The sequence below is a fragment of the Mus musculus genome, chromosome 7 (assembly GCF_000001635.26).
Source record: "Mus musculus strain C57BL/6J chromosome 7, GRCm38.p6 C57BL/6J".
Classification (NCBI taxonomy): Eukaryota; Metazoa; Chordata; class Mammalia; order Rodentia; family Muridae; genus Mus; species Mus musculus.
The window spans coordinates 73,824,155-73,837,457 of NC_000073.6; the positions used below are offsets into that span (position 1 = coordinate 73,824,155).

General features: G+C 44.5%; 1 long non-coding RNA gene and 1 pseudogene across 1 annotated transcript; both read left to right on the forward strand.

Annotated features, from left to right (window-relative positions):
- Window positions 1–1,769: 1,769 nt before the first annotated feature.
- Gm21269 (predicted gene, 21269) lies at window positions 1,770–12,395 on the forward strand. Its single transcript, NR_102375.1, has 4 exons — window positions 1,770–1,877; window positions 2,685–2,827; window positions 11,109–11,233; window positions 12,043–12,395. It is a non-coding gene; the product is annotated as a predicted gene, 21269 (long non-coding RNA).
- Window positions 5,998–8,653, forward strand: Gm18257 (predicted gene, 18257; annotated as a pseudogene).
- Window positions 12,396–13,303: the final 908 nt, after the last annotated feature.

The window sequence follows — 13,303 nt, forward strand, 5'->3', positions numbered from 1 at the left end:
CTGCCCTAGCATGGATGGTGAGCTAGGAAAGCTACCTGGGTGACTTACAGGTACCTCTGATGGGGAAAGTCTTCATTCCTCAGTACCTAAGCTGCTTTTATAGCCTTGAAGGGCACTGTGGATCTCATAACTTGTGATCTTCTAAGTTTTATGAATTTCCTGAGCCTTCTTTACCTTCCTGGTCGTTGAAGCTTCTCTCCTCCTTCCAGGAGGGAATTCTTTGAAGGAGGTGGAAAAAAATCCCCATGGAAGATGGCGAGTTCATTAATGTCCACTGGGACAAATTACCATGGGCCAAAACAGTAGAAATCCACTATCTTCTAGTTCCAGAGTTCAGAGGCATGACAAGCATCTCCCTGGGATGTCATGCAACTTTGAGCCATGTTGTGTTACTTCAGGAGGCTCCAAGGGAGAAGCTTGTCTTGTGCCACCCTCCCTCCCTCCCCCTTTAGAGGCCACCTGCATCTTTTTGTTCCTAGCTCTTTCATTCCTCTTCAAAGCACTTCCGATTTGGCATTTCAGATTTGGCCTTGACTTCTGATAGGCCTTGGCAACCTCCCTCTCTTTCTGAGGGCTCTTGTAATCACAATGGGCTTATCCTGACCCATCCAGATGATCTCCTGATTTTAAGGTTAACAGATAGGCAATGGAAATTCCACCTACAACCTCAATCCCCCCTCCCCCCCAATGAATAACATACAAGTCCTGGAAGAAGGGCTGATGTACAACTTTGGGTGGGAAGCATTCCTTTAGTAAGAGGGAAGCTCCCAATGGTCACTGGAGTGTCAGCATCTTCACTCCATATCAATACTGAAGGAAACGTGACCTCAGACAGTTTATGTGAATTTCAACTGTTGGCTCCACAGGGGAGGAAATTTCCCGGAGCCCTGGGCTGTTTGGCATTGAAGTGTAGAGCCTTTACTCTTCCAGTTTGCTTTGCTGTACCTGGGCCTCACCTGGTGTCTAGTCTCAAGAGACAGTTCCACTCCATGGATTCAGAATGGACTTGATCTGTCCGTAAGAGTTTGTTTGAACGAGAGCATGATCTTTTAGAACTACCTTCTAAATGTCCACTTGGGGACACTGAACTTTAGCTCAAGGGTTCCAAAAGTCTAAAATCCTAGAAGTCCCCCTTAGGCATTCTACGAAGAGGGGCCTAAAGAATGCCCTCCCAAAGCAAGCTTTCTCCCTTAGCAGCTGCAGTAAATGTATGTCACCATATGGTAACTCTGTTGGATGAGGCTGGCACCTAGAAGAAAAAGAGGACTTTAGCCACTGGGTGTTCACAGTGATGGAGCTGGTGACTCTGGAATAGAGTCCAACTCCTAAGACAGAGGGTGGTCCAGTGGGCAAATGCAAGAAGTCTTCAGTCAAGGTCACTGCAAGAGGGGAAGACTCAGGAAGACTTACTGCATGATTTTTTCACTTGGAAAGAGCAAACCATGATCTGGGGTAACAGATTCCCAAAGGAGGCATCCAGATATTATTTAGAAAGTTACCACCCTCCAAGTCAGCTTTACTTGGAGCTTTACTTTACAGCTGCCCAGCGGTTCACATAAAGATGGAACCTGACCAAAGACAGGGCACAAGACCTTTTTGCTAAGAAAGTAAATTCTTTAGAACTCTGAAATGAATCCAGTCTTTGAAGAGAGACGAGGCATTGAGGAGAGACCTTGGGGGCCATGGAGAAAGGCAGCCCTGGTTCCTGGATGAGCATCACGAAGGGACTACAGTATGTTGTTGAGTCATGGAAAAGTCACTTCAGCATAGTACTACAGAGTTTCCTTTCATCCCTAGCAACTGATGGGTGACAAAGGGAATCTTGAACCTCTGCCTCACAAAGACGAACAAAGCTGACTCAAGGCACCTGTGTTCAGGTGAGAGCCATTATCCAGGGGTGATGTCTAGGGGAATTAGGGGTCACCAGGCATGGACTCCTTTTGTATAAGATGCGGCAAGTCTTTCACACAGTGTCCTCTGAGATAGGTGAAGCTTAGGATTGGAAAGGACAGAAGGACCTCTTGGAGGAAGATGGGCGTGGATAAACTTTGGGAGAAGATGCTGAAGCAATGGAAATTGAGTGTTCTAGACTCTTGTAGTGCATGTAGGGGATGAGAGAGAAAGGATGATGATGATGATGGGTGAGTGAATAGAGAGGTTTCATGGGAAAGAGGTAGAAAACTTGGCTGCCAAGTTCCTAAGGAGAGACCCACTATAGATAAAGAATAAGGCTTGGAGGTTAACCAGCCTAAGGGGTGTTGCCTTTGAAAATGTCTCCTACATGGGTAGTAATGACCAATAGTGGTGCTACCCCACAAAGGTGAGACCCCCCCCCCAGCCCAGAGTTGTAGCCAGTTTCAAAGCATAGCAGTAGCTGCCCCACCCCTGAGGCTCCTTGCTCCTCCCTTCCATAGATGTCTCCAAGGAGGTTCCACAGGTGAGTGGGCTCACAGGCAATGCAAAAGTGAAACCCGGAATGGAGGGAAGGGAGGGAGGGGAGGGAGGGCTGCTAGCTGCCTTGTACTGAGACAGGATGTGTGTGACCCTGCAAGCCATCCAATGCTCCAATGCTCTCTGCATCTTTCTCAGCTGCTGGGCAGCAACTGTCAGGTACATTCCTGGGTGCTGGGTTCTCACCCCATGAGGTCCTGGACTGATTAAGGCTGAATGTTACTTTTTTTTAGGAATCTGACTAAGCTAGAAAGGGCAAAGCGACCCACGATGGGTCTTCTTCCCTTGTGGCCACTGGCAGCTTCTGAGATCTACAGACTGGATGATTAAGAAAACTTGCCAAAAACGGAGACAGAAGCAGGAGTTAAAAGGAAAGGTGGGTTTTGTTTGTTTGTTTGTTTTGAGGGGCAGGGCAGTCTCTAAGCTCCCTGTCCTGGTGGATGACATTGGAGGTGTCTTGGAGAAACCATCCAAGAAGTCTAAATGTCTGAGGACCTGGAGAAGGAGTTCCCACAGGACTGAGAAGCCCATCTCCGCCAGACTCAGTCTGCGTGTTGCAGAGAGACCGGGGTGACCAATGTGTCTGGCCATAGGAGGAGGAAAATTGGAACGTTAAGACTGATGTCACATGTCTTTCTTATTTCACATGTCTTCTCATAGTTTGTCTTATCTGAGACAGGGTCTCTTACTGACCTAGAGCTTAACTGACTGGCAGGACTGTGGGGCCACTGAACATCTGGGATCTTCCTGTCTCCATCTCTCAGTGCTGGGATTACAGGCACATGCCATTACATCTGGCTCTTTAAATTTTATTTTTTCATTAATTGAACCTGAGTGCTGCAGCTCTAAACTCAGGCCCTCATGCTTGTACTGAAAGCACTTTACCTACTGAATAGGCTCTCCAACTCAAGGATTTGGAAGTCCTGCAGACTCTAGTAGGGAGAATAAACACACACACACACAGACACACACACACACACACACACACACACACACACACACACACACACACACACACACACAAACAAACATACTTAGAGCCAGGGGTTTCTGCAAGTGGGAGAATCTTGGCTGAAAAACATCAATGCTCAGCACTGCCCATTATTAAGTTACTGGAAGCCAAGGATGTAGGGAGAATAGAATCCATCTGTCTTAGTCAGTTCAAGCTGCTGTTAACGAATACTATTGACTGAGCCACTTATAAACAATGAGACATTATAGCTCTGGAGAGTGGAAGTCTGAGATCAGGTACCAGCATGCTCTCCTGTAAGGGCTCTGCCCACATGACCTAATTACCTTTCAGAAGACCCCACCTCCAAAAGCTGTCACATTAGGCCTAAAGATACAACACAGGGATTGAGGGCAACACATTTAGCCCATATCACTATTTCTAGAATGAGTTTGACCACACTAGTTAGATTTCTATTTTCTGTTTGTCTTTATCTTTATGAGTGTTTTGCCTTTCTATATGTGTATCACTTGTGTGTGTGTGTGTGTGTGGTGTCCTCAGAGGTTAGAAGAGAGTTGGGTACTCCGAAATTGGAATTAAAGGTGGTTGTGAGGTTCTATGTGGGCATTGGGAATCGAACCTGCGTCCTTTGCAAGAACAAGTACTCTCAGCTGCTGAGCCATCTTTCTAGGCCCAGGCTTCTGTTTTTGTTTGTTTGTTTGTTTTTTGTTTCTATGATTTATTTTTTAAGTGTATGAACAAGTACTTCTTCATGTGTATACCACACATGTGTTGGTATCTATGGCTGCCAGAAGAGGGAGTTTGATCAATGCCTTGGAGCTGGTGTTAAAGGCAGTTCTGAAGACACATGATGTGGGTGCTTGGAACCGAACCTGGGTCCTCCCTCCATAAAGCAGTGAGTAAGTCCTCTTCACCAACTGCTGAGATGTCTCTGGAGCCCCATGTTTCTGTGGGCTTTTTTTACTCTTAAAAAAGTTTGAGATTATAATTACAACATTTCTCCCTCCACTTTTCTCCCTCCAAACCGTTCCACACCCCTCCCCACTCTACTTCAAATTCATGGCTTCATCTTTGTTTTTGCATGTGTATGTGTATGTATGTGCATGTATATTCCTCAATAGAACCTGCTCAGTTCCTATAGTTTCTTGTATCTATGTATTCAGGTGTTATTTTTAAACAGTGTAGAAGTTTGATGACAGTCAAGTGAGTATTTGAAAATGTGATATGACAAGGTGATTTAAAAAGGATCCTAATGTGTCTACTTGACTAGTCTTCTAGATCAGAGATTCTCAACCCATGGGTCTCGACCCCCTTCACAGGGGTTGCCTAAGACTATCAGGTAAACAACAACAACAACAACAACAACAAAAAACCAAACCACAAAACCACATTTCTGATGGTCTTAGGAACTGAGACACTGCTTCTCTGTCTCCAGGTGGGTGTTCCCTCATGCAGATATACCCATATACTCATACCTGGCATGATGACATCATAGCGCCAACCTCATCTTATACACCTGGAACAAATTCAGGTGTATGTAACGGGCTTGGCGCCATAATGTGCTTACGTGAGCCAGTCACAGGTGTAGAGGGCAGCTACGGTGTTGAAAGCATCAGTATTGGAGGTAAAAGGACACTATATGAGGTAAAACCACACTGCAAAAAAAAAATCTCACTGTTCTTCTTAACGTTCTTCTCTATTATAAATGTAATAAATGGGTAAATGTAAAATCATGTACTATAAAATCAACTTCTGCAAAAAAAAATCTGTATCATGAGAACTTAATCTGGAAGCTGATAGGTTTTGTGTTTGAGATGAGGTTTCTCTGTGTAGCCTTGGCTGTCCTGGAACTCACTCTGTAGACCAGGCTGGCCTCGAACTCAGAAATCTGCCTGCCTCTGCCTCCCAAGTGCTGAGATTAAAGGTGTTCACCAACACTGCCTGGCTTTATTCTGTGGTTGATATGAATACTGCCTCCGTGTGATACTAAGAGATACGTATAAAAAAAAAAAAGGGCCACGGAGAATGGTAAATCAAGGAAACTTTAGTAAACTAGATTGATTGAACTATACATGTACTATCAACATATATGTGAACATATGTATACAGATATGAACTATGTATCTTTTGTATTTTTAAAACTATTATATATTACTTTCTCACAACAATATAGCATAGAGAAGAACGTTAAGAAGGGGAAACACAGTGAGGATTTTTTTTTTTTTTTGCAGTGTGGTTTTACCTCAAGAATTGCAGCAGAAATTTTGAGAAACTGAAATGTGTTATTTGTTGGGAATTTTAAAAAAAATTTAAAAATTTTATTTATTGATTTATTTACTTACTTATTCACTTTAGATCCTGCTCACTGGCCCCTCTTGGTCACTCCCTCCCAAAATCCTTCCCTTACCCTCCCCCTTCCCTTCTGATCAGGTAGGGTCCCCCTGGGTAGCTCTTCACCCTGGCACTACAAGTCTTTGGGAGTCTAGGCACTTCCTCTCCCACTGAGGCCAGACATGGCAGCCCGGCTAGAGGAACATAGTTCATGGACAGGTAACAGCGTTTGGGAGAGTCCTCCAGTTTTATTAGCCAAATCTATGAAGCCAAACAAACCACAATGTCCTTTTGATAGCAAGCATCGGGCTTTGCCGGTAAGGATGCCAACAACTTTAGAAGTGAAACTGATGGCCTCAAGAACATCAGCCTTGAGACTGGCAGTCAGTGCCACTGAAGACACATGACGGCCATTGACGCTTCATATTTGTGACATTCGGAATCACCAGAGCTATGAAACCTCATGCCACAGCTGATGGGTTACTGTTACCAGCAGCCAAAGACATCGTTAGATTTGTCTCCTTATTTAATGACTGTCCAAAGAAGAAAAGATGGCATATCTGCTGATATTCTTGATCAGGCAATCCAGGAAATTAAATCTGCCCCACCGCCAGGGTTCAGTAGCTAGCTTGATGAGTCTACAGATGCTGCATACTGTTCAGTTAATGGTTTATGTGATGGCAACTTTAAAGATAGTTCCCTTTTGCAAACCTCTGGAGAAGACAGCTACTGCATGTGATGTATTTGACACAGCTGGTTTCCTTTTGAAAGAGCATTAACTTCTCTTGGGAAAACACGTTTGTGGTGTTTGTACGGTGCTCCAGCTATGTTAGCATGGTGATCTGGACTTCAAGGTTCAGGACTGGATGAGTCACCAAACGTCATCGGAACTCACCATGTGATTCATCAGCAAATGTCAGCAATGGAGACCACTGCCACAAGAGTTAGGAGAAGTAGTGACAAGTGTCGTGAGTGCTGTCAGTATTATAAAGGGGAGCACAGCTGGCTGTCTTCACAACTGAGCAATGAGTAGAGCACAGCAAGCAAAGCCCTGCTGTTTCACGCTGGAGTGAGGCAGTTGTTGAGAGGAAGTTTTATTTTTTTAAATTTTTTCCTTTTTTAATTTAACTTTTATTATTTTCTTCATTTACATTTCAAATGCCATCCCAAAAGTCCCCTATACCCTCCCCTTGCCTCCTCCCCTACCCACTCACTCCCACTTCTTGGCCCTGGCATTCCCCTGTATTGGGGCATATAAAGTTTGCTAGACCAAGAGCCTCTCTTCCCAATGATGGCCAACTAGGCCATCTTCTGCTACATATGCAGCTAGAGACACGAGTTCTGGGGCTACTGATTAGTTCACATTGTTGTTCCACCTATAGGGTTGCAGACCCCTTCAGCTCCTTGGGTACTTTCTTTAGCTCCTCCATTGGGGGCCCTGTGTTCCATCCAATAGCTGACTGTGAGCATCCTCTTCTGTATTTGCCAGGCACTGGCAAAGCCTCACAAGAGACAGCTATATCAGGGTCCTTTCAGTAAAATCTTGCTGCCATATGCAATAGTGTCTGGGTTTGGTGGCTGGTTATGGGATGGACCCCCAGGTAGGGCAGTCTCTGGATGGTCCATCCTTTCGTCTTAGCTCCAAACTTTGTCTCTGCAACTCCTTCCATGGATATTTTATTCCCTATTCTAGGAGGAATGAGGTATCTACGAGTTGGTCTTCCTTCTTGATTTTCTTGTGTTTTGGAAGTTGTATCTTGGGTATTCTAGGTTTCTGGGCTAATATCCACTTATCAGTGAGTCCATATCAAGAGACTTCTTTGTGATTGGGTTAACTCACTAAAGATGATATCCTCCAGGTACATCCATTTGCCTAGGAATTTCATAAATTCATTGTTTTTAATAGCTGAGTAGTATTCCATTGTGTAAATGTACCACATTTTCTGTATCCATTCCTCTGTTGAGGGACATCTGGGTTCTTTCCAGCTTCTGGCTATTATAAATAGGGCTGCTATGAACATAGTAGAGCATGTGTCCTTATTACCGGTTGGAACATCTTCTGGATATATGCCCAGGAGAGGTACTGCTGGATCTACCGGTAGTACTATGTCCAATTTTCTGAGGAACCGCCAGACTGATTTCCAGAGTGGTTGTACAAGCCTGCAATCCCACCAGCAATGGAGGAGTGTTGAGAGGAAGTTTTAAAACTCAATGCTTAAAAGCAGGAAGCAAGATTGAAATTCAAAGCCCCTTTTGGTAAATTGTGAATTGCACAACTTCGATAAATTGTGAATTAAAAGCGAATTGCAGAGGATAGCTTACTGGGTTGACACCTTTCCCATCTTGAATGAGTTAGACGCATTGCTGCAAGGACCAAAAACAGCACACCTCTGAGAAGATCTGATCATTCCGAAGGGAGCTTCAGCTTTGGAAAAAAAAATGGGTCAAAAATAGAATTTACATGTTGCCTACTTTATCTGCTTTCTTTAAGGAATTTGACATTGAACCCGACAAAAGGATTCTGATAAGAACACTTGCGCATGACTGCAGACAAAAATTTCACGGAATTTTCCAAATCTACCTGACACCCCATTGGCACTTGCCAGAAGCCCCGCTCATAGGCAAAGCTGAAGATGATGCCCCCGAGACAGCACAAGAGGAGTTCAGTAATAGAGATGTGGCTGAGATGTCTCTCCAGTGCCAGCTACACAATTCTGCATCAAGCATTGGCAGTTGTGGGCTATTGACTGCCCATTTCCAACAACAGATCTTTGTGAAATAAGGTTTTCCAACTTTTTGGTTATCAAGTCTAAATGCAGAAGTAGACTTGTGGAAGATGCTCTTGCTATGACTGCCCTGAGAATGTCTGATGTGAGAAAGAATCAATCGCCACCTTCATACTAATGTTGGCTTTTTATGCATACTGTTTCAAAATGTAGCAATGTAGCTTACTGTTGTTAAATTTGTTAACCATGCTACCCAATACTTCAAGACAAAATTCCGTTTATTTGTAATTAGAAATAGTTTATAATATATAATTACATATTGTTTGGGGATTAATCATGATGCTTTAATTATGTTCAATTCATAATAATAAAAATAATTGTGCACATCAGATATTTACATTATGATTCATAACTGTAGCAAAATTACAGTTATGAAGTAGCAAGGAAAATAATTTTATGGTTGGGGGTCACCACAACATGAGGGACTGACCGTACTAAAGAGTCGCTGCATTAGCAAGGTTGAGAACCAGTCCTAGGTCAGTTTCCACATCACTTGCAAAACTCAGTTGTATGACCATCAGTATTAGATCTATGAACTGGCTTTTAAAGAGTGGTTTTGGAGCCTAGGTTTTTGAGTGATGGGTCAAATGGGTAGTGTTATACACAGAGTGTGGAGTCAGACCCACTACTGGGGTTTGAGAATTTCATGTTTAAATGTGAACATAGGCTGGATCTTTGGCCTCAGTTTCCTCCTTTGCAGACAATTTTTAACTTTTAATTTGCAAACAAAACAAAACTATTAAAAACAACATAATGTAGAATGATGAAGACCGAGTTAACAGATAAACTATGTAGAACAGTATCTGGCATGCACTGGGAACTCATGTGCTGGTCAGGATTCTAATTTCTGTCCTTTTAAGCATGGTGTCATCAGCAGAGGGTTTTACGGTCATGTTCTGGGAGGGGGAGGGGTGACACCAAGAGGAGTGGAAGTACTCTGTTTTTGTAGTGGGAGTTTTCTCTATGGGATTCTTCTGGCCAACATCTGGAAAAGATGTACTCTGGTGCCCAGCTTTTTATTGGATAGCCTATGGTGTCTGAAAGAGATATTGTCCACTTCCCCACTTATAAGGTAACTTCATTTCAACTCTATGTATGTATGTATGTATGTATGTATACATATATATTTGTTTATTTTTATACAGTATTAGGCTTCCATGTGTCTTTCTCAAAGGTCTTTAGTGTTAGTTCTCCTTTCCCATGCTGCCGCATCCTCTTTTCTGCTTTCCCATCCTTCACCACTGACACAATCCTGCTCCATTCCTCCTTGATGCTGCCTGCTTTCTATGCCCTTCTCCCTAGGGGCTCTCCTATCCCATGGCTCCCAATTTACTTCAAAATTTACTCAATACAGGCTTTATCACATATGTCTATTTAAAATTCGTTTTTTTCTGTCCTGAAAGCACACCCAGGAACATTATGGTCTGTGTTGAGGATGGATGGTTCTGGTGTGTCTGAAGACAGCTATAGTGTACTCATATACACAAAATAAATCTTTAAAAAAAAGAGAGAGCATGAGGGAATGGAGCCCTCCAGGTTCTTTGACCTGTACCTGGCACCGATCTCTGGTCTCTCCCCTTTCCAATGGTATGGGCTTAGCAAATGTTTGATATGTTAGAACATTTGCCAAGTTAACAGTAGTTATTTCTAGGTCCAGAGCCTGTGAAACATGACTGGAAAGGACCCACAGAGAGGCCACAGTATCTTTTTCCCTGGTACTCTAATTTTTTCCCAAGCGGGGAAAGTGACATTAAAAAGCAGAAATTAGAACATAGTATACCACAGGGAAACCCATTACTTTGTATTACTTTGTATTTCCAAACTAAGAAAAATATAGTAATGGAATCAAATAATGCAAGCTGAAATGAATTTGTTTTCTGCTTTTAAAGTCCTCTTTGCATCCCCTCCTCCTCTCCTGGGATCCCTGCAGAGTGGTGAGAACCCAGAGAAGGCCTCCATTGCAGTCTGTGGGCTTGGGCTTCCTAGCCAGTCATGACATTAGTTTCAGCCCAAACACCTAACGCCTGTGTAAGTGGGAATAAGGAAGGTTGGAGCTGTCTCTGTGGTTATTTTCTCCAATCAGAGGGATAGCATACGTAAAAATGTTTTGAAAAGAAAGCGTGAAGGGTTTCAATTGGCCTCCATGATAAATAGGACTAAAAGTGTCAAAGATGCTGAACCGTCCAGTTTCCACGGACAAAACCTGGTTACATTTACACATCTTAAAAGTTTTACCAGGGCAACGCTGCCATTCTTGAGGGGTTGCTATAACAAAGAGTCTTTAATTTGTTTATAAAGATTTTTTTTTTTTCAGGCTGGTCATACATAGCCCAAGATGGCCTCAAATTCTTGATCTGCTTGTTTTGGCTTCCCAAGTGGTTGGGCTACAGACCTGTTTACCATTCTTAGCTAGTACTTTCAATGTTTCTACAGGTAGAAATGCCCTGCATCTCTGAGGTAGGCAGTGTAGGGAAGTGAGTGGTTTTCCAATCTCACTTCATAACAGGTCTCAGCCTACTATGAACCCCAATCTCTTTGCTCCCACAATGATTCTCCAATCTTCCTTCCAGGTCTCAGCCTGCTACGAACCCCATCCTCTGCTCCTCGACAATGATCCTCCAGTCCCCACATCCCAGCATCAGCCTACACCGAACCCTGTTCTCTGCTTACCCACAACTCTAAGCTGATCCTTTGGGTAGGATGGAGGTTCAACTCTGGAGCCTTTGGTGGCTAAAGGGCAGGATGATCCTAAGTACAATCTATCATAGGGTCTCTCCCCAAGGTCAGGCCATTCATTATAAGACATGCTGGCAGTGTCTAAAATGGAGATGGCCTGGCAACTGGGATGGCATAATGTTTCTAGCAACCTCCAGACCCTCGGTTGCTATGGACAGAGACAAAGATGAAAGGACCTGGATTGTGCTTTGCATACCCTGTCTTCCCATGAGCAAGGGGCCAACAGAGGGAGTATGGAAGTAGAGAGGGAAAGCCTGGCTTGTTTTAAAGAAGACAGGAAGAGAGGCAAATAAAATGGTTATCAGAGGCTGATGGAGGGCAGGAGCTGGGTGGGAAAGGGGATGGAAAGAAAATAGGGGAGGGATCAGGTGTGGAGAGAGATGGCCAGATGCTATGAGAAAGAATGGAAATCTGTAGCTGGCAGGGGGTGGGGCTGGGGAATAGGAAACATCTTCAGGACACGTTGGAGACCTGGGATAGGGGAGGCTCCCAAGAATCAATGGGGCTGACCTTAGCTAGACATCAGTGGGGATATGAAACCTGAAGAGGCCACCTCCTGTCGACAGGTGGGAACCCCGGTGGAACGATAGGGACACTAACCCACCCACAAAACTTTCAACCCCTAATTTATCCTGCCTACAAGAAATGCAGGGTTGGGGATGAAGCATAGACTGAGGGAATGGTCCACTCATAAGGGGCCCAGCTAGTAGACACCCATCCCCTGGGCAAGTGACAGTCCCTGACACTACTGATATGCTATGCTTACAGACTGGAGCCTAGCATGGCTGTCTTTTGAGAGGCTCCACCTAGCAGTTGACTCAGATGCAGAAATCCACAGCCAAAGATTGGATGGAGCTTGGAACTCTTTTATGGAAGAGTTGGAGGAAGGATTGAGGGCCCAGAAGGGGATAGGAACTCCACAAGAAGACCAACAGTCAACTAACCTGGACCCTTGGGGGCTCTCAGAGACTGGACCACCAACAAAAGAGCATTCAGTGGCTGGATCTAACTGCCCCCTTTTGCCTGTACTATGGACAGCTCTCAACCCACCCCTACCTGCCCTCGGGGGTTGGGGGTGAGTTGGCGCAGAGTCAAGGACATGGACAGACCCCTGGTAACAGGTGAGAAATGCTGCAGCAAGCTCATCTGAGCACTGCTGCAAGCTCTCTTAATACCCTCCACCCATGGCCCCATTGGTCCCAAGAAAGCATTCTGAACAGCAGTTAATGATTGGCTGGTATTATTTGCACCAGCAATTCTTTCTCTCTTAGGCAGTCCTCAGTTAGGTCCTCCTGCAGGAATGCTGGTGTCATAGACAGTCCTCAATTAGGTCCTCCTGCGGGAGATGCTTCTGCAGCTGCACAGCCCCCAGCATTTACACGGGCAACTCTGCGGTTCCTGCTACAGCCCCCGTTCCTCGCACGCACATACGTAGCAGATGTGCAGCTAGGTCTTCATTTAGGTCCGGAACAACTGGAGCTGGACTATCCCTAAAGCTGTTGCCTGTTTGTGGAATCTGCTTCCCTAACTTGGCTGTCTTGTCTGGCCTCAGTAGGAGAAGAAGTGCCTAGCCCAGCAGGACTTGCTGTATCAGGGTTGGGGGATACCCAGAGAAGGCGTTAGTTACTCTTCTCGGTGGTGTGACAAAAAACCTGGTGGAAAATAAGAAGAAAGGATCTTTTTCATTCACAGTCTGCGGTTGTAGACCATGTAGCAGCTGCTCACATTTTGTCCAGTCAGGAAACAGATGGACGCTCAATGTTTCAGTTACTGTTACTAAACAGAAACAGCTTAAGAGAGAAAGGGGTCACTTCCACTTGAATTTCAAGGATACAGGTAATTACAACAGGGAAGTCCTGGGGGCAGGAACGTCCTGGGTGGGAGCAGGAACTTGAGGCAGTCGGCTAGCTACCTCTTCTTCCAAGACCATGGAATAGTGAGCGCTACTCTCTTTAATGTAGAGTTAGGCTTCTCACCTAAGTAAACCCATTAAGATAATTTCCCATAGCACGATCAGAGATTGGTCTCC